The sequence below is a fragment of the Hesperophylax consimilis genome, chromosome 1, assembly GCF_061612785.1.
Source record: "Hesperophylax consimilis isolate HC1 chromosome 1, BYU_Hcon_1.0, whole genome shotgun sequence".
Classification (NCBI taxonomy): domain Eukaryota; kingdom Metazoa; phylum Arthropoda; class Insecta; order Trichoptera; family Limnephilidae; genus Hesperophylax; species Hesperophylax consimilis.
This window is the reverse complement of record NC_142836.1, coordinates 11,069,157-11,095,119: the sequence shown is the minus strand read 5'-3', so window position 1 is coordinate 11,095,119 and position 25,963 is coordinate 11,069,157. Positions and strand designations below refer to the sequence as shown.

The 25,963-nt window shown below is 33.0% G+C and overlaps 1 protein-coding gene across 1 annotated transcript in view; it reads left to right on the top strand.

The window, feature by feature from the left end:
* Positions 1–665: 665 nt before the first annotated feature.
* The window catches only part of Shaw (potassium voltage-gated channel shaker cognate w), a 502,823-nt gene continuing 477,525 nt past the window's right edge, over positions 666–25,963 (top strand). The window contains exons 1-2 of the mRNA XM_089648338.1: positions 666–850; positions 1,231–1,366. The gene's annotated coding sequence lies outside the window, so the exon portion shown is untranslated. The remainder of the gene's footprint in view (positions 851–1,230; positions 1,367–25,963) is intronic.

Genomic DNA, 25,963 nt, shown 5'->3' with positions numbered 1-25,963 from the left:
AGGCATGCGTTTCACGTCAGTGCACCGGTGCCGAAGGATAAAATGACACTAGAATTATTACGCATTTGTAGATAAACTTACCATTTTGATCTGCTAAAAAAAACAAACTTCACATTAATAGTACAACGCGTTGCGGTGATTGGTTCATGCAAATAAGATGCTGAGCGAAAATTACGGTGTTGTTAGATCTAATTTTTGAGCATTTCTATATGTGTCAGACCCATAATGTCTGTAAGATATTTACTATAATCTAATAAAGTTAAATCGTAAGCTAACCAATGCAATCATCATCATGCAACCGCAATATCGTTTAAATCTTGATGGCGCAAAGAGATGGCGATATTTGAAGAGAATTAGACAATATTTAAACTGTGTCCCATCATCTTTATCTCCCCTCCCCGCCGCCACAACATTCGCGATGTCATTATCCGATGACACGCGTTGATCAAACCTGCAAAGTAGTTGATAGGGAGGCGTAGGAAGAAAAGCGGAGACGGAAGTGTGGCGCAAACACTTGTTCGAACGCGGCTGCGCACTGCGTCTACGATACGCCACACAGTCCAGTTAACCGAGTTCCGCCCACCGCAGCGGGCGCGCGAATCGCACTGCCGAACTTCCGGCGAACTTTGGTGAAAGCTCTGTCAAATTTCAGGTATCGGTGATTCTATTTCAACCCCCTGAAAGTTATTCGCTAAACTACTGTGCTCTGTATGGTTCGATTGTGCTTGATTACAATCCGTTAAAAAATGTGAAGCTGCAAAGTGTTTTCGAAGTTGACGGTTAAGTTGCCTGCAATACGACTTGAGTTAATGGAATGAATAAATAACAAAGACTTCTTAGATCCTTGAAGGTAAAAGTTAACTATCATGTAAAGAAATATTGCTTCTGAATAGGTTATTATTTTCAATTCACAGTGTTGTATTTAAAATATAAATTCAGGAATATAATCCAATTTAAAATAAAATGTAAAGAAAAATAGAAATAAAGTCACTCAATTCATTACGAATATTTCATTACTTTATATGCTCACTATTTATGACTCTTAGAACAGACTCTCTTTGGTATTATTTTTTTTTCAAATAATTCTCATTTGATAATTTTCTGAAAATGCTTCCGTGAAATGTTAATTCATTTAATATTATTTAATCAATTTCATTACTCTTTAGTATGGGCTTAATATCCTAATCGAAAAATGCGAGGGAAAATTACTTTATTTTAATGAAAATCCAGTTGTAGGTGGTCTGCATATTTGATACTGTGCAAAAACATCCCTTAATAAGTTTTTTCATTCTGGAAAATGTGATAAGTTTAAAAGAAAAATTAGACAACCGCCACAACAAGGAAAAATAATTGGATACGTTATTGGGTAAGTTTATTTTATTTCCTTCTGTTTGTTAAACTAACTATCAATTAAGCGTGTGTATTTTTGTAGTAAAGTTATAGTTTTTTTTTCTTTCTAAATTTAAAGAAAAACATTGCTAGTTTACAAATAACCTAACAATGTTTGAAAATATCCTACCACCAGCATTATAATTGAAATATGTAGCACGTGCAATAATGGATGACTTAGCCAACAGAGGAATTGAACCTACAACCTCTGGTGGAAACCCGACGCATTTCTCAACTCGGCCACCGACGATCGAAAGAACAAGTTTCTTATTTGATGTTTTAGTTAATATATTACTGATTTTTATGTGGCTATGTGACAGTCACATTGCATTTTACACAAGCAATATATATATATTTATAGACCCTCTACACAACATCTCCAATAAGATAACATTATCCCTAAGGGCATGACATCCTGCTAGAAAATGATTGAAATAATGGTTAACTAGTTGTTTCATTATTTTTTAATAAGTAGCTTCCATCAATTTAGCTTAAATGATGTTAAATCTGGTTAAATGTGGTGTTTGAAAATAAACAAAAAATGTTAAAATCCTAAAATATTTAAGTCACTTAAAATGTTGACAGTTCGGAATCCCTTAGAGCTAAAATAAATGTTTTCTGACAATTTGACTAAAAAATTTTACGAGATCCATATTGCCAATTCAAATGTTAAATGCAACCGAACGACCCACGCATTACATCAAAAATAATGTTTCTCATTTCTGAGATAAGCCGTTTAAAATTTTGTTACGCCCAACTGTGATACACATGTCGCCAGCTGTCAAAAACTGTCCAAAATTTGCAATTGCGCCAACCAATCTGATGATATTATGGTAGCTGGCATGGTAGGAAATATTATAATAATAGTATTTAATTTCACAATATTTACTCTATTTCATGTGATAACATCATTGTACGAGATATATCAACTCATTTTTTTTTTCAATTGTCTTGACGGCAGGAAAAATTTAGACCACGAATAAATATGCAGCTGTATTTTCGGTTCATATTCTCGAATGAATGGACATTGAGTGAAAAATGCACTCGATTTATATTCATTCACGAATACTTAATAATTAGTTTATATTCGATCGTATCTAAATTAACTCAGTGAATTCAGTTTTAATACATTACCTAGCTCTTACGCCATTTTAATCTTCCGTTTTTCCCATATAATTACATCAACGAAGCAAAACGTCTGTTCCATAAGCGACCGAGAGCATTACAAATACCAATGAGGATACAATATATCTAGAATTGTTGTTGTCTCAGATAATTAATATAATAAGTTGCAAGTAAGAAACACTTACGTTTACAGTAAAATTTTAATTCAAACGTTGCTTGTTTTTGACAAAGATAAACTTCAGGTCAGGTAAACTGGCACTCCTTTCAGTTTTAGAATAGATTGCTGCTTTTGACATGATTGATCATGTTTTTTCTTATTAAACGACTATAAAAATCCTTTGGTTTAAATTTTGGTGTTTAAAACTGGCTGATATTGTATGTAGACAACCGTTTAGAAGCCGTGAAGGTTGACTAAAAGCAATCAAATTATGCAACCCTTTCATAGGAGCACCCCAGGGGTCCGTTCTGGACCCACATCTCTTCATTCTCTTCACAAATGATGTCGCTAAAATAATTGAATAATTTGGTCATCTATTCCAAATTTATTTATATATATTATATATTTATTTATTTATTAATTTATTCCCAGCAAATTTATTTTTAATGCTTACTAGAAGCACTATTGCTGGTGATAATCTGGCGTGTAAATAGCACAGACCATCAGGGAATATTTTAAATCCCTATGAAAAAATTGATTGATCAATGAATTCACTCTGCAGGAGAAGACAACTTATAACCCAGCCACCAAAATACATATGAACAGAAAGACTTGCCAGAAAATAGCACTTGCAATTGAGTTTTGCTCCTTTATCTTCAATCAGCACAAAATATATTTGAGTTCGCACAAGGAGATTATAATGTATCACCAGCTCTCAAGAGAGTAGAATTATTAATGAAGATGAATCAGCACATTGTAATAATAAGCACTGCACATTATTGTGACAAAAATATTTCAATCATTTTTGTCTTAAATAGACCTCTTTTGACAAATGATACAAACCGGATGAATCCAACTGATCAATGCAAAAGGTGTCGGTAATCGGTTATCATTCACCTGCAGAGCCAAATCCATCCAAAAATGACCAGAGATGTCTCTTTTGTCCATTATATATATTGAAAATTAATTAATTCATATATGTATTTTAAAAATTATTTCACACTAATTTTAAATTAAATTTTAAATTTTAAATTGACTGCTTCTCCAATTGCTTTCAGACTGTCTATACAGTCTGAAAACTCGCATAAATGAGTGTCTAGAAGCAATTACTCGCTGGATGATCAGATTGAAACTAAATCCGTCAAATACTAAGTTTCTCTGGACGGCCACCAGCAAAGGTCAGCATAACATTGATAACTACCCAATTACCATTTCAGGAAGTGACATTACTCCAAAGACATGTATTCCGGAAAATACCAATTCAAGACAGTCAACCATTAGGTCAGTAGCGTTATGAGCGATCAGAAGGTTGAAGGAACCAAAGCGCACTCCAAGTACTAAGTTAAGTGAGCATGCTGCCGGAGTATCAGAACCCAAAATCTGGAATGGACTGTTACATGATTTAAGAATGATTACAAACTCAACAGAATTTAAAACTAAACTTAAAACTCACATTTTTAGACAGTCATATCCATAAAATTAGAAACTTTTCAATCTCACAGTCCGCGAAATGTAATTTAACGGAATAAACGAAAAGACCGGGTGCCGTTTTTAAATTCAAAAGTTGCATTGAATACTACCTCAAGGCCGACTAGAGTAAGGGGTTTGGACACCTGACGGATTTTGAGGTTTCAAGTGATGAAGTAGTGGCGCGCCATAACAGAGCAACGACAGTTTGCAAATGACGGCGATTCTTGTTGATACTCGTTGTTACTGCTGATTCGTAGGCTGTTTTACCGCATACGTATAAATAAACTTATAGTTTTAATATTATAAAACGTCACAGAACACAACATTGGTAACACTTATTGTGGTCATTTGATTAAACAAAATGAAATAATATAATATAATATAAAATGCTCGCAATTATACATGTGTGTATTTTCCTTGAACTGTTTGTTAATAACAGAAAAAAATTGCAGTCGTAAAAACCTCCCATTCGATCCCTTCGATTCCAATCTGTTGCCTGCCGAAATATGTGAACCTGGCGTGGAATATTTCATACATTTATTAAAATAATGTTTTCAATTTGTTTCTGTGACGGAACCCGAAATTCTTTCCCGTTTTATAAAATTATCGTTTCGTCGTAACCGCTTTGGTTTTTACATTCAGAAATAAGTGTTCTCATAAACATGCGAAACACTGATAGAAATAGCTTTATTTGGCCATTCTCTATCTTGGAAAAGCGGTTTTCATTTATCTGGAAAAAGTTTTGATTAAAGTTTCGAAGGTAAAAGGAAAACATAATTTGGACTTGGAGTTAGCAATTAAATAATTCAATTAAAACTTTTGAGGTGACCTAAATATATTTTTATTATAGACATAAATGTTTTATTCGTAATAAAATAAAATGATCACTAAACCGTTAACGTTCCTATATTGAAGTTTACATTGAGTTCTACAAAACAAACACTAGTGTATTAAGTTATATTTATGTAAATAATAAATTTTCCATAACGACTTGAAATGTGCCAATTTCGATTTGCCGCCGAAAGACATGTGTGTTTTTATTCGTGAATTTGGCGGTGTTGACGGAAGTTCGAGTGACATCGGTGGCAGCCCTCTCGCCAGGCATTGGTGGTTTCTATATCATAATGAAGTTGTAGCCAGTTGGAACCGTTATGGAATGTGCTGTTTTGAATCCTTTTCGAAATCAACAATTATGAATAAAATTATTAAATTTGTACGGACAAATTTATTTAGTACGATAATCATAATTAATATAAACTTTAAATCCTCCACACATTTAAACGGTATCCATAGTTTGTCGAAATACCCAATTTTTCTATAATATATCAAATCAACTTAAAACAAAGTATTGGTAATTTCACTTAAAACTTTAAAAATCGGGTACATATAGATAACTAGCATAACTATTATTTTCTTCCATAATAATTTCGTTAGAGAACACTGAAAATCAATCTGCCTTGTTGCGTAAGCGTATAAATAATTGCTTGTATGTGCTAAAAATTCCACAGCATACATTGCACAATAATTCCTTGTGTCTCACAAAATGTATGTGGTATTTGGCTATTTAATATTCTGCTACTCAGCCAGTGTACACTGTGTATAATGTTTTAGGGTGGCCCGTGTTTAACCCGACCTCGCGGTCGCCGAGTTTGGTCGATAAACAGTCACCGACATAACTACTGTATCGTGTCGTAAAACCTTAAGTGTAATTTATTAAAGGTAGGAGCGATCGATTCCTTCAAGGCGACGAACACTGAAAACTGCCTCTATGGGACTAGCGTGCATACAATGGCCGTGTATAATGGGCATAATATCTTGTAAGGCCGGAAAGGAAAATGTCCTTGTGTTCAGAAATGCTTTTCATAATTTTCGTGCGTGGTTTCAAAATATAACTGACATGGTACACGTACAAAGAAAGAATGATGTACATAATATCTTTGAAAAGGTAATGAGGTTATTTTTAAGTGAGAACGTCTTTAAAAACCGATGCCGGTGGTGAAGACGCAATCGTGCCCTAATGTGCGACAATTTCTGTCGAAATAATCTGAAACTGCACTGACGATGGGCACCGTAACGCTATCCGAAACGTTGGTTAATGAAGAAGGAATAGCAATACAGAATAATGACCTAAAAATTAATCACGATCGTAATATGAGTATTTTTTTATATAACAGTTTTATATAACAATTGCTAATTTTATAGATGTGCGTGGTTTTTTTATATTATGTAGGTTTGCAAAAAAATCAGTAGGAACGATATTTACTGAAAGTTTAAGCATAATTTGAATAATAAATAATATTATGGACAGATATAACAAAGGTTGTGTCGTAGAACAGAGTTTATAATAATACTTGAAATGATAACTCGATAATCTGATAAAGTGAGTATGAAACGATAAGAAAAGGGACGGCTGCGCGATGATATCAGGAAATAAATAAGTGGAAGTTACTTGTGTTAGTTTAGAAAGTGTGTTTGTGCTTTTTTAGAAAGTGTTTAGTTCCTTGTCCTTGAAGTGTGACTATTTTGTTGACCTTTTCCAACTTAAGTGGGCATTAATCACACTTAAGAAAAATAAGCAACATAACCCCCTTAATTATTTTGAAAATGAACATTTTCTGCTGACTAGAATAATCTGGGTTAATATTCAAAAGTAAAGCTCAATAAATTATAATCCTATTATAATTTATTATTATTACTAATTCTATTATTATAATCAATATATCTGCTAAAAATTTAGTAAAAGCAATAAATACTTGGACAATACCTCTATTAACGTACTCATTTGGCATAATTAAATGGTCCAATACAGATTAAGATAACTTAGAACGATTAATTAGAACTACGCTAACAAAGTTTAATTGCCATCATCCAAATTCAGCTAAAGAACGAATTAATTTACCTAAAAATTTAGGAGGTAGAGGTATAGTCAAAATAACTTCTTTGAAACATAATCAGATAGAAAGGCTAAGAACTTTTTTCCATAGGAAAGCTCATAGCTCAGAAATGCACAAAATAATTTCCAAGTCAGGTAGAAATATTACATCTTTAAATTTATACGACGAGAATGCCAACATTTTTATAAATCCCAACCAGGAATTATTAGATTCCTGGTCAAATAAAATTTTACACGCAAAACACTTCAATTATCTCAACCAAACGTATGTTGACAAATTTTCGTCAAACAAATGGTTGAGTATTGGAGAGTTGAGCGCAGAAATAGAAGGATTTATGCTTGCCATTCAGGATAGAGTCATTATTACTAAAAATTATAGGAAGCAAAGATACAAATCAAATTGATTAATTATGTAGAAAATGTTTGGCTTTTCCGGAAACTATAGAACATATTATGTATATCGGTATGTTCTATATTAGCACCGTCCGAGTATACATTTAGGCACAATCAAGTTGTAAAAATAATTCAACAAAGTTTGATAATTAAACATAACTTGAGTGACTGTCGTAATATTATACCATATTATGAATACGAACCAAATCATTTTTAGAAAACTAATTTTATAAAATATATAATGATAAAACTATACTAACAGAGAGAACGATTAGTCATAATAGACCCGATATAGTTTTACATGACAAAATTAAAAAAATAACTTATATCATTGATGTCGTTATTGAAAATTCCTGTAATATTCAAAAATCTGTTAATGAAAAAATAAGAAAATACACAGATTTAGGAAATGAGATAAAAAGAATTTGGCATTCTCAGACTATAAAAATATTACCATTTGTTATTTCGGCTACTGGCATTATACCTAGCTCTCTCATTAAAAATTTAGGCGTATTTGATCTATCAACAAATTTACATATAAAAATGCAAAAATCAGTCATTTTAAATACATGTATGATAACGAAAGATTTTTTAAATATTTATTTTGAGGGATCAGTAGGATTTGTAGGCCCTGTTAGGAGTTCTACCGAGCCGAACCCACTGATATGAAAATATCTGGAGTCGGAGAATTATTTTCCCATTTGATCTCTGGTGAGTTGACGTGTTGTTCTTGTATTGTTTTTTTTATTTATTTTGCTTATATAGTGCACTTGCATAATGTTGATTGACTAGATGATCATTTGTGGAAAAGTTTCTCGCGAAATCTTAATGTTCTATCGAAAATAGCTTCATTTTAATGTGGTCATTTATAAAGTGAATTACTACGGTCAATCTTGTAGGATTATATCGAGTAAAGAAATCACTTTAAAGTAACTAAACTTTACTCCCAATGGGAACTGTTGTATTAAGCAATTCGGCAAGTTCAGTGGCAAAGTGATAAGGGGAGTAACTGTAGGAGATTTACTCTGAAAAAGGCACAAATTACTGCAGATTGCTTGTTATTTAATCATATATAGTTAAGAAAAACGGCAGTGCGGTCTATTTCATAGAAAACTTAAATTTTTATTTGAGGCCAAAATACCTTACCTAACTGAATATTTATTTCAAACGTTATGTCAAATATTTAGTTAGGATATGTGCTATTTATTTTTTGATTTCATTTTAATAAGTAATTTAAATTTTCAATGATTTTACAGGCACATTTAACAAAAGAGGATACATTTCAATAAAAAATGTAATCATAATTTGACTCTCTTTTGAAAATCTTAAGATTAAATCTCTTGCATTCTATCCATCAAATCATTTTCATTATAAAAATATGAGAAAAAATAATTGGCTATTTATTTTTCGCCACCGAGATTTGAATTCCAAAGATCTTTCACTTACTATGCGACTGTTCTAACCAATGTTACCAGTTACTTTTTTTTACCGACTTGCAATTTTTTAATTTTTTAAAAATTAAAAAAAATATATTATAATAAAATGTTACGGTATCCATCTACTTTCATTAAAAAAAAAAAACTAAACTGGCACATCTTACAAGGTCGCTACGAACATTCGTTAAATAAATAAATAATTAATATATTAGAAATGGTCGATATTCTTGGGTCGGTTACATGGAATCGGTTCCTATATTATCACAGGAACCGTTGATATTATTAATCAATAACCGGTTATTTTTCGATTTGGTTCTTTTGGAATTGGTAACAAAAAAGAAAAATATTACAAAATTTGTAAAATATCAACAAAACATTTTGAATTTTTAAGGAACTTGTTTCGTTTTATCAAAATTTCTGTAATATTATTCATGAAGTAAGGAATAACCAAATATTAGAAGGATGAAGTTGTATTTCATAAAAAAATCATAATTACGAAATTAAAAATATTAATAGAATTAGATTTCCGCTGATAAGAAAACCATAATCACAGAATTGCTATAAAGAATTAAAGATGTATCACGAAATGCCTGAAAGTGAAAGAATAAAGGAGGAATTAATGTATTTGCATCTGGGATTTTGCTCAGTTGTTAGCGCGGTTGTCCAGTCCCTGGGGAGGAAAGTTCAATCCTCAGTCAACCAAAATACATATAGACATTTTTAAAGTTTTAAAAGACATTTTAAAAGTTTACAACAGTTTAAGAGCCAGTCCCTTGGGAGGAAGTTTAAAACCTCAGTCAAACCAAATTACATGTATATTTTTTTATAGTTTTGAAAGAGATGTTAAAGGTTCACAACAGTTTAAGAGTCAGTCTCTGGGGAGGAAGGTTCAATCATCAGTAAAACCGAAAAAAAAACAAAAAATGAAAACAGATACATATTTTTCTTTTTCCATCAAGTATTGCCTAAAAAATTCCAATCAATTGCTTTGTTGTTCAATTTCAATAGGAGAGTCACAGTCACATTCGATAATTTGCTCCTTTGTGCCACGCTATGCATAGTTGATGGGCAAATTCAATACGCCGAGCGTTTCATAAAACACAGGGAGTATTCTAATAAACGTATTTTTTATTGCTTGTCGCGGTTTTTCGAACTTTGTTCGTAACACTTAATTCGCTTTACAATTTTACGATTTGCTATATTGATTTCGGAAAAGATTATTTTTTATCAGTGTTCATTTTAGATTGACATTGTGAAGTATAATTTTAATTTACAATTTTAATCAATTTGGGCTAAAGGTATGGGTACCGCTACCCCGGGAAACGTTGGATAATCAACATCTCCACCTTAGGTCACCCAAAATGTTTCGCTTCGTTTGGTGACTTAGCAGGTGTGTTTAGGTTGAGATATTGGGTCCACCCACCACAACTGCATGGTGGCCGAATCGAAAAAGGGAGACCCTTTGTCCTATACAGCCGGACTCTCTCAAATCGTTGCCTTGAACACCAGTGGGAGGATGGTTCGTACGTCGAAACGTCCGTCACTCCTGGACACACTGACCTCCGGATACTCTCACACTTTTCCTACCACCCCCCCACACTTTTCCTTCACTTAATATCACTACATCTTAAACAAACACTTTACATAAATCAAACAAATTATTTTTATATATTTAAACACTGATATTATAATTATGTATTTTACTTCTCGTGAATTGGGTGGGCTGTAAGAAAAAAGATGTAACTGTAAGCTATACCCTTTTTACTCTCTGTATAATTTAACAATACATGTTTTTTTCGTTACATAGTAAAATACTAGACATAAAATATGTTCCCTCGGGACCTGTGCGGCAACAAACGTTTATTGCTGCTCAGATCTTACATTATAAATGTGCCTGTCTTACGTTTTTGACAAATTGTTAGAAACGCTTACTTGTTTTTTTTCCCTTACTAGTATGAAAATAGAGAACTAATTTGTTTCCCGGGGATCGGATTTTTAATAATGTTTATCATTAGCGAATAACCATTAATTTTTATTTATTCTTCTAATTATTTACATTTAGGTTAATTACACTTTACTTGAAAATATTTTAAATTAAAATGTCACCAATGTCCCAATTATTATTGTATTTCAAATTATTTCTCCGTTTTTTTATCGTTTCAAGATATCTTCCATGTTTAAAGAAAATATTTTTTTAACCAAAACAATACTAGATACGACTTTAAATCTCTAAACAATATAAAAAAAGTCTCTAACTGCGTCTGTTTGTGCGCTTAGTTCTTCTAAACTATGCAACGGTGTTTGATAGGGTTATCACCATCTTTTAGAAAAAAGAGAAAAGTCGAGTAACGCCGGGTACACGTCAGTTACTAATTAATAATTTAATGAAAATATTGAACATTGAACGATGACTTTTGCATTCTCTCTTGCCCTCCAATTTACAGTTAAAAATGAGACATCTCGAGGGAAAATGTATTTTTATTTTCATTATACTGTAGTGCAGCACTAGTCACATGCTCACTGGTTCAAAGGAAGAGAGACTCGACGGACAATAGAATATATAGCAGAATATTAAATTTGTTAACAGTAGTTGATATCGCAAGTACAAGAACTCATCCTTTTGTAAAATAACCCGTAGGTGGAAAAAGATTTCCCCATTCATCCCTTCTACTTCAAATAATCCCTTACTTCAGCCCCTAATTCAACCCGCCTCACAAAGTTACCCAATTGGGTGACCAATTGATTACTCTCCCTCTCTACATTAGTATAGAAAATCCTCTAAAATCATGAAAATAGAATTACACCTTGAAATAAATTCGCTTACATTCATAATAGATGTTTACTATATAATATAATTGTTGTGATTTTAAACAAATATATCTATTCCGTTTGGTTGAGTATTTTGATCTCAAATTCAAAATTAAGTTTTGTACGTGTAGAAAAATGAGTACGGCTTTAATTTTATAAAAATCCTGTTAAAAAGTGACTGCACGATCATTTTCCAATAAAATATTAGTCATTCAGAATACATCTGAACACTTGTTCACGGAGGTGCAATTATTATTTTGAACAACACGTCTTGCGACTTCCCCACAACATATTCGTGCATTACTATAGATAAACACCATCCTACACTTATAATTTCTATACCCTACACTGGAAATGATAATCTTAAAATCTCAAGAATTTGTTATAATTTTAAAAACGCAGATTACAATAAAGTTAATGAGGTACTATCTAACATTGACTGGACAAGTCTAAATGACGGTGATATTGATTACAATACTGACTATTTTTACTCGCAACTCAATAATGTAATTTCAAATAATATTCCTCTGGAAACACGTAAAGTCTATGAAAAAAAATGAAGTCGGGATCCCCGGAACTATGAATCATAAACAAAGGAGTTCTAGTAACATAAAAGAAATTTTTGACATGTTTGCCGATTTCTTTAAAGATGCATTTGAACCTGACATTTCAGATGAACAAATTCCGGAATTTAATTCTGATATAAACTTGCGATTATCAAATATTAATATTAACATCACCGACATTACAAATTACCTTAAAACACTTGAACCAAAATTAAGTTCCGGGCCGGATCAAATTCCACCCATCTTGATTAAAAACTGTGCAGACAGCTTATCCATTCCGTTGTTCATATTATTTAATAAGTCTCTGTCAACGGGAATTTTCCCAAAACTTTGGAAAAAAAGTTACTTGACTCCAATATTTAAATGCGGGGATAAATCTGCAATTGAAAATTATCGTCCAATTTGTATCCAATCATCAATACCCAAGATTTTTGAAAAATTAATTCTTCTAGAGATAAACCCCAGCGTGAAATCCATCATTACAACTTGCCAACATGGTTTTGTTTCAAACAGATCAACCTTAACCAATCTATCCCTGTACGAAAATTATATAACAAATGCACTTGCTAATAGACAACAAGTCGATTCTATATATACTGATTTCAGCAAAGCGTTTGATAAGGTTTGCCATAAAATTCTTGTTAGCAAGCTGGCGAAAATTGGCATAACCGGTAACGTACTATCCTGGTTTAAGAATTATCTGTCTAATCGAGAGCTTACTGTCTGCATTAAAGGTCAACTGTCTTACACTTTTACAGCTACAAGCGGCGTGCCCCAGGGATCACATCTAGGACGCATTCTTTTCAACATATTTATAAATGATGTTACAAATGTATTTAAACGTGTCTTTATTTTGATGTTCGCAGATGATATGAAAATTTACCGAAATATTGAAAATATTAATGACTGCTTATTATTACAATCAAATCTCATTAGCTTTTCTGATTGGTGTATCCTAAATAAATTAACCCTTAATGTAAAAAAGTGTCAAGTCATGAAATTTTATAGGAAGAAAAACCCATTGATTTTCACATACTGTATGAATAATCAAGTCTTAGTATCTGTACCCGAAATAAAAGACCTGGGGATAATATTTGACACCAAATTAACATTTATCTCCCACATTAACAATATAACCACTAAAGCGATGCAAATGTTGGGTTTCATATTAAGAACTTCAAAAGATTTCAAAAATTTAAAAACTTTAAAAATATTGTATTCATCCATTGTCAGAAGCCATTTAGAATTCAACTCAACCATTTGGAATCCATTTTACAATATTCATGAAAAATCTATCGAGCGAATCCAACATAAATTTTTACGAAACATAAATTATAGATTAGGTATTCCTATTGAAAACATTAACTACACCTCACTGTTGAAAGTCATGGGCCTTGCCACATTAAAAGAAAGAAGAATATGTTCTGATCTCTTTTTTCTTTATAAAATTGTTAATAACATGTTTGACTCCCCTGAACTCCTTAGGTTGATCGACTTTCATGTGCCTAGTAGAACGGTTCGTCAGAAGGTACCTTACCATTGTAACATTGCAGGTACCAAAGCAGAAATAAATTCAGTAATGAACCGACTACACAGTGCAGGGAATAAATATTGCGTGAACACTAAGGACGGGTTGTTTCGGAGAATCTGAACAATTCATCAAATTTCAACGTTCATTTTCAAGTTCTGTGAAAGATTTTTTCAAGTTCTGTTTTTATTTCAGTTTTTTCAAGCAACTAGCCTACAATGATATAAAAACAGAACTTGGATAAGTCTTTCACAGAACCCGAAAATGAACGTTGAAATTTGATGAATTGTTCAAATTCTCCGAAACAACCCGTCCTTACGGTACTGAATGTCTATCAGCCTATAAACACATTATTATTAAATATGTATGTCAAATATGAACTTGGCAAACATTAAATGGAGTAATTGCGAACTATTTCTACTACTCTGCAAACTATTTTTATACTTTCCTTTAATCATTATCATTGATTTGGAGGATTTTGGCAGTTTCTCTATTTTTCATCTCAATTATTTGTACCTATATTTTGTTAACTCGTATATTTTTGTATATTTTTTTATATAACCTATATTTATCATATAAAATATAAGATCTGTATAATTTATTATCTGTAAAAGCCCTATGGGCGTTTAAATAAATAAAAATAAATTACTGACAGATTGTTATGAAAATTGTCTAAACAGTCTCATTTTTAACAGGAAAACAAATAATTTGACAAGATTTTTAATAAATTAACAATATTTGACACCAATAAGTTTTCTACGTGTATTAAAAAGGCCCGCAGCCGTTTCTTTTATTGGCATTAACTTCAAAAAACCACCCGTAAAAAATGTATCAACTTATCAACGTACTAAACAAGAATTAATTTTTTTTTTTTTTTTCATGCTCTAAGGTTTTCCTCAAACTTTGCGTCAACTATTCAACCTCATTTATTATAATAATTATTACTATAATTCGCCAAATTACCACAAAATCTAAACGCCTGCATTGGATTTTTATGGTATTTTATTAAACAAGAGTTTATTTATGTGGGTTTGCAGAATAATAATGTAAACATGGTAATCTGAACCGAGAGTCGAGTGGAGAATCTCACACATAAATAATTAATAAATATCGTAAGCGGGGTCAAGAGAGTGGAATGTTCTTACGAAAAATCTGACCTATTTTTTCTGTTTTGACGGTGTTTAGAAATTTACTTACATTCGTTGGACCGAAAACAAAACCGCATACCTATATTTTAATCAGGACTCATGACGTTTGTTCTGGAAATATTTTGTCACGTACAAATGTTTGCATTTTTTGTACAATAAAATTAACATTTAATTTGTTTTAAGTAATAATTTTCTACTCTCGTGCTCAATGATCATGCACACAATGTGCTTAATCTCCCAAGTTTAGATCTAAAAACGAAATCTCATTACTGAATACATTAATTAATCATCAAACAATTATCATTGTTAAATTTAATTTAACAATCCCAAAGGATTTAAATATGTTTATTATAGGATTAAATAATCATTGGTCGGTCGATGTGCTTCGTTGATCAATTAATTATTAGGTTAATCGGATTACCTGGAAAATGGTCGAGTGGTGAGGCTTTCGACCAGCAAGCTGGAGGTCTCGGGTTCAAATCCCGGCGTACGGAAGTAAATTTTATTTGATAAAATTGTGTTTTTTCACATAATTATTTAAAATAATATTTGACACGTTCCAGAGTAGAAAATACTTTCAGTATTTCACTGGTGTAATACCACCATTCAGAATTGAAAGGTTGTTGAAATGGCTTCTTCGGTGTTTGGTGACCAGATCTGAATATCCAGGTACTTCTCCACTTTTATCTCCTTCATCTCCTTCCCCTTCCAACAACATTCAGCCTCACAACATACCCCGATTGAGGATGCTATAGTATCCTCTGATCCAGACGTTTGGGTGCAGTTGTTACCCTTGTGCGTTTTTACACATTAGAAATAAATAAAAATTTACAAGTTTTTTTTTGGTTCCAGAACCTTTTCAGGTTAATAATTAAAATTAACTATCCATAGCATTTCTTTAATAATTTATTCCCATTAAATTTAACATGAAAATTTTACTCATATTTATGTATCAACGCTGCACACTTACACAGTAACATTATTAACATTAGATAACATGTTTATCTTTAACATCAAATAACAAACTTGTGATGGACTCGCCCTGGGATAAATTTTTTTTATTGTTGATTTATTATGGTTAGAAAGAATTTTTCAGTTGATTTCACGAAGTAGGAGTTTACCAGATGTTGGCCTTAAAGCTGCTTTAGAAACAAGTGTTTAGATTTATTAGGGTAGAGAAAAAAAAAAAAAATAGGAACATGACTGTATCGTCAGAGACCTCCGTGATGGTGGTTAATAATAGTAAGCCGAGCTAAAATGCTGGTGGGCCAACACGCCACTGGACTGGGGGTAGTCAAGTTTCATCCTTTGAACAAAGAGTTAGACATTTCACTGGAGGAGTAACAATTTATTGGTTTTCAAACGATTTAAATTAATGTGACAGGTTCTAGGGCCATAATTGATGTGTTCCTTTAGTGCATTTCTGTCTTTTGAAAACAAAAAGCATTCAGAATTCAAAAGAACATAAATTAGAAATCGCATATGGTGATTTGGGGGTTGGTTTGGGGAGAGGGAGTCTGGATTTGAAAGCTCGAGGAGACGGTCGAGGCAGTTAGCGTTGAAGATCGGAAGGAGGAAGTCGATAGTCGTGGTTAGAAAAAGCGGTTCAAGACAGTTAGCGTTGAAGATCGGAAGGAGGAAGTCGATAGTCGTGGCTAGAAAAAGCGGTTCAAGACAGTTAGCGTTGAAGGTCGGAAGAAGCAAGTCGATAGTCGTGGTTAATGAGCCCGGGCGGGGAGACGGTCAGCGTTGAAGAACGGGGGAAGGAAGTCGATAGTCGGTGGTTAGAAAAAGCGGTTCAAGATAGTCAGTTTGAAAACGTTGGGAGGCGGGAAATAAAGTCAAGGGGGTCAGAGTTTCAAGGTCTGGGAGGCGGTCAGGAATAATCAGGATCGGTCAGCGTTTTAAGATAGTCGAGTTAGTAAAAAACTAGGAAGCGCGTCAACAAGAATTAATCGTCGGGACGCGAACACGGCTAAAATCATTTAGTGTAGAAGGTGCGATTTTCTAACAGCATGAGTTTTCTGCATGTGACTGTGTTTGTTTTTTTATAATTATTTGGATTGTTGACACTAAGATGTATCGGTAAGTCTATTATAATCTAATTATTAACACTTATTTCCTTAATGTAAACCAAATAATCCAATTGTATTTTGAAGTAAGGGTATTCAACTTGAGCACTATAGGTACCCGTTAGCGAAGGAGGTCATAAATTACGAGACCTGGCCATTAAAAAAAAGGGACGAAGAACGGTTACCCTGAAACCGCTTTAGATCATCCAACAATAGACATTGTTTATGAGTTTAAAATGATTTAATAATTCTCTAGTAGTTATATTTAGCGCCAAAATTTAAAGAACACAAACCATTGTATTTATGCAGTGTTTTTATAGTAACGGATAGAACGGTAAATTAAATGCTTCAATGCCTGTTATTTGAAAATGAGTTGTCGTATCCTCCTTGGGAATTCAACTTATTCTATACGGAATTCATAAAATATATTTAATTAAATATAATTTATTCAAACATCGCTCTTTTAATTCATTTTTGAATCGGAATAACGCAGCGGATCGAGGCTAGTCGCCGAGAGAGTGCATCTGTCTGGCATTCCTATTCTATCAAGCGAGATTTTAATTTTTCATGGGTTTGACGGGGACGAAGTATACGAATTTTCCGTAGGCTGTCCTATCTTACCAAAGCGACAAAAGCGAAGGGAACGAAATTTGTAATTTGGCTTGCCTAATAGGGACTCTTGTGTTAGCAAAGTCGATAACCCTGGATACCGATATAACGTCTATTTTAGTATAGCAGCGCCGGCTTTTTCCCCTGCTATTGGTGTGGTTGAGTTATTCCCGTAAAAGCACCGGTTTCTGTCGAAGGTGTTGGCGGACCAGCCTTAGATAGTCACCCGGAATAGACCTCTGTTTCGAGTATTTTCAGCTGGTGAGAGGACGCTTTCACTGAGTTCAGATCGAAGGGAACGAAAATTGCTAGTGGGCTTTCCTACTTGAGTTAGCTGGTAGACGAAAACAAGGCGGGAAAACATTACAAACTTTTCTACGCGCATCTTCCAAGTCGATGTTCATATTACCAACATTAATCAACTTTCCTTTCCATTGAAAGGGAAACTTTAAAGCTAAATTAATTTGGCTCGTTTGTTTCTGAAAACAAATCACAACCAATTGCTCGAAGCAAGAAAGGGACTTGAGTAATTCAGAGTTCCCTGATTTAATTAGGAATACCTTTATCCAATTTGTTTCTAGTATTCATTATTGTTTATAGGACACTTTCACTGAGAACTTAGACCTCTTTAAATGCAGCCAATAAATTTTCCCCGCCTATTTTTAAAGTCTCTCTTGTATTGAAATGAACACAGCGAAACAGAAAATATTTTACTCATTTATTATCATACAGTGAAGTGATTTAGTAATTTTTTTTATTGCATAGTATTTATTTATTATTTATTATTATTACACGCCCTAATGGGCTTTTACAAACTATAAGGTTTAATAGTTGAGTATCACAGTTATTATAAATTCTACAAAATGAAAACAATAAAGGATATTCACATGGTTTAAAAAGCTGGATACAATTTTCGATAGCCATATAACGATTAAAATCTTAAAAACGTTGAATCCTGGTTATGGTTATGTTAAGTTACGTCAAAGTGAGAAATAAATGAATCTGATAACACTTCAACATGGCAGTACTAAAAGAGAGGTGTTTCATTAAAAAAATTCTGATGAACGTATTAAAACTGACCATCACATATAACTAATTCGAGAACGCACCTACTTGTTCATACATATAGTTAAAAGTCAAGAACACTTTTTCACACCAAGAACACCTATTTTAACAAAATAATACACATATTTCAGAAAAAATTACGTTCATAACATTTATGAACATGAAAGTGAAGAAAAGGCACAGAATTTTCTCACTTCAAACACGGAATTTTACCTTTGTGAAAACAATATTATTTGAAAAAAATGACAAGACAGCCATAAAATATAATTTCAGAGGGTTTATATTTAACCCAAATTTATGTGTCTTTTTGTTTGTGGTAATACGCTACTCGGGTGTATTATTTTATTTTACACAGGGTAGAGAACCACCGACCGGGGATAACAACCGACAGATGGTCAAGCCAGAAGACTTATTGCCATGGAGCACTGGTTCGGCTCTTTCGGTGACTAAAATCATAAATCTACTGAAACATTATATTTTTGTAAAAAAAATCTGACAGAGAAAATACTGTCACGTTTAAATGTTTCTCGTATTATGTACGAGATAAAATCAAGACTAACAATGATTAATAGTTACGCTTCTGTTAACTTGTATAAAAAATCGAATTATTATTGTCTAATGTTGTTGTGTCAGGTTTACATTGCTTCTCGGCTTCGGTCTAGATTCAATGATCCATAGCTCATGTTAGAAAGGATGTTATAATTTATTTCTGCTTTTGGAGATAAGATTAAGTTATAAATGTATGACCCTGATTAACATTACGTTTTGAATTAACTAATGCATTATTTATTCACTGTATCCGTATAATCAGTCAATTTCGATGCGTTTGTCATTAAACAAAGAGCAATAATCTATATTGTAACGACTATACAAATATTTCCATACGACTTCAGTTAGAACAGGCTTTTCGTAAATTGATTTAATTGGCGTGTTATTGACGAACTGTAGTTACAGCAGGTGAATTTAATTGGTACACTCAATTATTGACTTTACATGAATTGTCTAATTGTATGAATCGACAGATTATTTCCAGGAATAAATGAACTTTTTATAAATAAATAGTCTAGATGACTTGGGTTTTTTATTATGTTTGTTTATTCAGTTGTTTTATGTACAGTATTTTATTTTACACAAATCTTACAAAACTGAGAAATCAGTTCGATTGTAAGAAAGCCATCATTTTTCATATTAATTTTTATAAAGTAAAATATATAATATCACACTACACGCCCTAGTAGCGCCCTTCGTGGCAGCAGGACGCGCACTAACGCCTCCTCCAACCGCTTTGTGTTTTTTTTAGTATTTTCAAGGGAAATGAGGCAACATCCCTTTGAAATTATTTTTAAAATCAATCAATCAACATTTGAACTAAAATAAAAATAAACTTAATAATTATTAAAACTTTATAATATTTGATTTGTGTGCAGTGTTTTAAAAGTGTATATTCGGAAATTTGCTCAAAAATATTGGACATTCGAAACGAACGGCGATCGATAAATGCACCCCAGATGTTTTCAACGAAATTCTCGGAAACTGAGCAAGTTTGGACCCTGGCAAGTTTTTTACTAAGCCCAGGGTAATTTATTGCGGTCAGAATGCACCACTTCAACAATTACCAGGAAAAGGACTACATGGAGATAAATGATGGACTTGCCGAACGTCACAGCGGTGCTGCCAGGGTCTCTTATCTATGTGAGGTGCCAGCGCTTTATTAGCAGCAAATACATACCTGAACGCTGTTGTTGAACGCGGTGGACTCTCTTGTTTCAGCAGTTGGTCCAGTTCCTTCACCACCTAGGATTCTTGCTGCAGAGTCTCCATCTTCTATCTTCGTAGAACGTCACAGCGGTGCTGCCAAGGTCTGGTATCTGTGAGAAGATAGTGTGTCAGCGCTTTATTAGCAGCAGACACATACCTGGACGGATGACGAACCTCGTGCTGGCACTGTTGGTGGACGCGGTGGACTCTTTCGCTGCAGCAGCTGGCCCAGTTTCTTCACCACCTAGGATTCTTGCTGCAGAGTCTCCATCTTTTATCTTCGTGTCACCTGTTCCTTTCCTTCATTTTACTTAACTTAACTTCACTCTATTTTTGTAATATTAAATTTTCTGTAATACCTTCATCATCTGTAAAGCGCTCCTGAGGTGATATCTAACAAAAGCGGCGCTATATAAATTATCCAATAAATAATAATAATAGTTAGTATTATAATGTTTTACTTATATAATGCCACTTATCTTGAAATTATAATACTTAACATTCTAAGATGTAGGTATTTTAGTGCGATATTAAAAGTTTTTTTAAGATATGCAGCTACGGATTTACAGGCCTAGGCATTTGTATAAAAAATAATGTTGGTATTTTTTTCATGTTTGGCGAAGGTAGAATGACCCGACTTTTGTATTGATTTTCTAAACACAGGTCTGTGTTTTAATTTATTTATTTATTTATTTATTTACGGACAAATAGTCCATTAACAACACATTAATTACACGAATAAGTTTTATAAACAGAGATGACAGTGAAAGGAGAGCATATATAAATGAGGAGCGAAGACAATAACAATGACAATAATAATATAAAAGTAAGAATGGGAGATAATAATAAGTCAAAGCATGAAGATGGAAATGCGTAAACATTTCTATTTATTAATTTTTTGTTCTATCTCCGTATACATTTTGTGATTAATTCATCATAAAACTTTGCTGTTCACAGGTTTTTTTAAATTTTGTATTCCAGAATTCTTCCAGCGTTAATTGGTAATCTACCCTTCTATGTATGGAAAGGACATTATGTAATGAAAACATTTTTTTATGATCGCTTTTACATACTTAACCGATTTTTTAATTGCCTCATATCACTTTTTAGGAGATGGAGTTTTATTTTTTCTGTTTTATTTAAGTACGTGTTGTACTATGTCAATAATTATTTTCTCCATATCCTATAATTGATTCAGTTAATGCGCTTTATATAGAGTATAATATAATTTTGATAACAGGATTTTTTAGGTGTAAAAATTTCTCTAATATAGATCTTAATCTATCTAATATAACATATATTTTTAATTTGGTTTGACCAGTTGAAGTTGACCAATTATTAGCATTTTTTTTCTATGTTTGGGCATTCACATTGCAAACATAGTTTTTTTTGTACGCAAATAGTTTTTGTTTCCGAAAACATGTAACATTTACAATGTTTTATTACGTTTGGTAGACTACATGCATTTATAACATGTAGGCCCTAGATCGACCCAGTTGCTACTCCAATATTTGCTTACATTTCCCCTCTTAAATTCTCGTCAATTTTATTGTTTCCGTTTAAAAGATAATTTTATAACCAATTATTTACGGGACCTTAAATACAACATTCCTTCGTTGGTGTTAATAGCGTTTGGTGGTCCAATCTGTCAAAGACTTTTTAAAAAAAAAGTTTCCCGAAACATTTTTTTTTCATTTGATTGACTATTTATAAGGAATGTGAATTTAGAAAGCAATTTTGAGGGATATATTTATTTTAGAAATCTATACTGTACGATAGATTTATGATCCTATTTTTTCTATAAAATTTGGCTAGTGATAATGATAAATACAGGAGAGAATAAAAATTAGTCGTTAATTTTTTAACTTTTATGATTTTCTGATTTATCTATTGGTCTGACAATGGATATTTTGAGGTTATCAGGCATGAGACCTTTATTTACGCTGAGATTAATTCATTTAGTCAAGACCGAGGTTTTATAATGACAATAATAATAATTTCAGGTTGACAGAGCGGTGTGTGCAATGCTCTGCCTGCCATAAAAGTTTACATTTAAGTTAATACATAAAAAAATCAACATAGAAATAAATAGATAAGAAATGAATAAATTGATGAACACATTAGAACTTTATGGTGGCTTGAGTTTAATTCTCCATCTCTGGTTTAGAGGCGCTCCCTGCCACTGGACGACGGCCTGGACAAGAGTGTTGTCCGATCTCTGTTAGCGCTGACTCATCCCAGCTATTCTGTGGAGCATCAAAGCAGCGAACTCATGCACCCTTCCTTCGGTGAACATCTTTGAGGCGCTGCATCGCCAGGGGAAGCCAAATAGGGCTCTGTGTGCGTGGTTGTACCGTACCCGGAGTGTGTTCATGGCCCCTTGTGTGTATGTCGTCCATAGCTCGCTAGTGTAGAAGCTCATACATAATGTTTGGAAAAGTTACTTCTTCACCGGAGGACTGCACATGTTGAATCTTCTGGCAAGCATTTTAGCTCGCACATTCAGTACTCTTCTTTGGCGTTCTATGTTATTTTTATCATTTAGGTCATCGGTGATGACATGCCCCAAAAATTTGATTTCGCTGCAGATTTTCAGGTTGGCCCCGCCGAGACGTATGGGTGGAATGACAGTGGGACCAGTATTTGCTTTAAATATCAGAAGGGATGACTTTTTAGCATTGTACATCAGCCCATGATATCAACGTAAGCTTTGCATATTGCAAGAAGTTTTCTCATCGCTCTTACCGATGGAGCTAGTATGACCATGTCGTCTGCATAGCTAATATTGTTCATACATACCCCGGAAATATGGCATCCAATTCTTGTTGTATTTAGTGTTTTACTAAGTTCATCCATATACACGTTGAAAAACACTGGGGACATTGAGCCTCCTTGTCTAACGCCGCACTTTGGCTGCTTCTGATAGGCTGTCATTCCATCTGACAAAGTTTTCCTGTTGGCTGTACCATGTTTTCTATATATATTAATAATTTGTGATGGAACTTGTCGTTTGGTCAGTTTTTTCCACAACGCATTATGACAAACCCTGTCAAAGGCTTTGCTTAAGTCTAAGAAGAATGCGTACACCGTTGTTTTTCTGGCTTTATAGTATCCGGTTGTTTGTTTCATGCTATATATGGCCGTATCAGTAGAGCATCTAGCTTTGAAGCCCATTTGAGAGTTTTTTACATTGAACTCTTCTTCCGTTAAATTTAAGATGACATTTTCGAAGATTTTTACAATTATTGTGGCAAGAAATATGGGTCTCTAATTAACAGATGATGTCAGGTTCAATTGGTGGCTTTTTTAATCAGCAATTAGCTAATCATCATTGCATTCTGAATTTTTTAATGTCCATATCATTTAAAAAAAAAAATTTAAAATCATCTATCTGTGATACAGGTCTGAATCTTATTGGCATTATATTGTTATTGACAGAGTGGGCTTTCGTGTAAACAGTATATGTATGAATCATATACCTAAGCTACGCGGACGACATGATCAAGGGATCATGTCGTCCGCGATCTTCGTCGATCAAGGGATTAAGATTACTGCTAAAAACTTGTGAAGAATATGGAAAACAGCATAATATGAAGAAGACGGAATTGATTGCGTTCCACCACCGAAAAAGTCAAGATACAAGTAAGATGCTTCCCGTATACCTTAACAAAACAAAAATAAAAACATTTTCGAACGTGAAATACGTGGGGCACATTATTAATCAAGACCTATCGGACGATGGCGATATCGAACGACAAATTAGAAGCCTAAGCATAGTGTCCAATATGATTGCCCGCAGATTTTGCAAATGCAGCAATACCGTTAAAAAATACTGTTCAACGCATTCTGTACTGGCTGGTATACGTGTGAGATATGGTGTCACTACCGAACTTGCTCGATGGAACGACTCCGAATTCAATGTTATGACGCCTGTAGAATCATATTTGGATACCGAAGATACAGCAGCGCATCGATGTTCACGGAACTAGGACTAAATGACTGACTGATGCGGCTAATGGCCTCCGCCAACACGTTGGTGACCGCAGCCTATCAGCACCAAGCGTCACTCCTGAGTGAGAGCTGGGCCCAAGCGCACTCAAGACCACACCCTGCATAATGGTCCTTATTTGTTAATTTATTTTATCTATTAAACAAAAACAAAAAAAAATGTATGTCTTTATGGGAATAAATTAAATTATTATTAAATTGCATTCTGGAATTATTATTATTATTATTTATTTATTGTTTTTTTAGCACAATCGTTTCGTATGTTTTGTATTTCATTTACAAATGTTGTGCTAAATTGATCGCATGAAAATTTTGTCTCCTAGGCTTCCCATGTGTCGAAGAATTTATTTAAACTTTGCTTAGGTTTTCCAATTAGATTGTTTATTTCGTCCCAGTATTTCATCGGGTTACTTAATTATTTAAGATATTTATTACATTTTTATTGAATGTGTTTTTGGTGACATAAAAACTTTGTTTGTTTTCATTCTATATCGCGTATATTCTTAAAAAACGCCGTGTTATTTGAGCTTTTCTGGTACTTTCGGGAAAGATAATCTCGTTTTTTTAATCATGTTCATTAGGGTGGTTACAAGGTATAAGGTGAAAAATATTTTCGTTCTAATGCCGGTCTGACCCCCCTTATATTTGCCATTTGTCTAGAAAATAAGATTTGGAAAGTTTTAGCTCAATTGGATAATGGTAACTTGTGCCTCATCGAGATTAAATATGAAAAAACGATTTTTTGCAAAAAAAAACTTAATTTAATCACTTTTGATCATTTTTTTTTCCTTTGAACATTATACATTATTAAACAATATAATAAACAACATCATATTTAATAAAATAAAATAATATAAAATAAAACATAAAACAATTTTTTTTCAACTTTGTCGCTTCAACGGAACCTGCGTTTTGTTGGAGCAATTATTAGAGAAAAATCTTCTTTATTTAGCATGTCGCCACCATATTTTATAAATTATTCTCAAATCAGTTTTTTATTTAAAAATGGGCACAACTACTGGACCCCACTCAAATATTTTTAAAAACTTTCAGACTGGGTGGTCGAAGCTAGACAAGACAAAATACAAAACTGCTATTGAAGATAAAAATATTAGACATAAAATAGGGAATTCAGATAAAATATCAATTTTTCTTACAGAACAATTAAAAAACCAACAGCCAAGGGATGATTACAAAGAATTAATTCAACTTTCGTTAGTTGTGTTAGGACGTACTCCCTCAAAAGATACTTTTTTCAAAGTTCCTGGTGCCATTCATCACGCTAGATGGATGGCAAAGGCCATTTATTGTATTAAAATATATCTTTTCAGGGATCAATTTACATTAAATAATTTAGAAAAAAAAACTATCACTGACATTTGTTTATTTTTAATAAACATTTATGTAAAAGCGTGGTTTAACGCCCCCAAACCCACTTTGGCCCCCAACCAAGACCTACAATTTTTAAAATCTCTTGCAAAATATAGAGAAATCGATAAAGAACTTGCAGACAAGGCACTGTCTAAAATGATAAATCA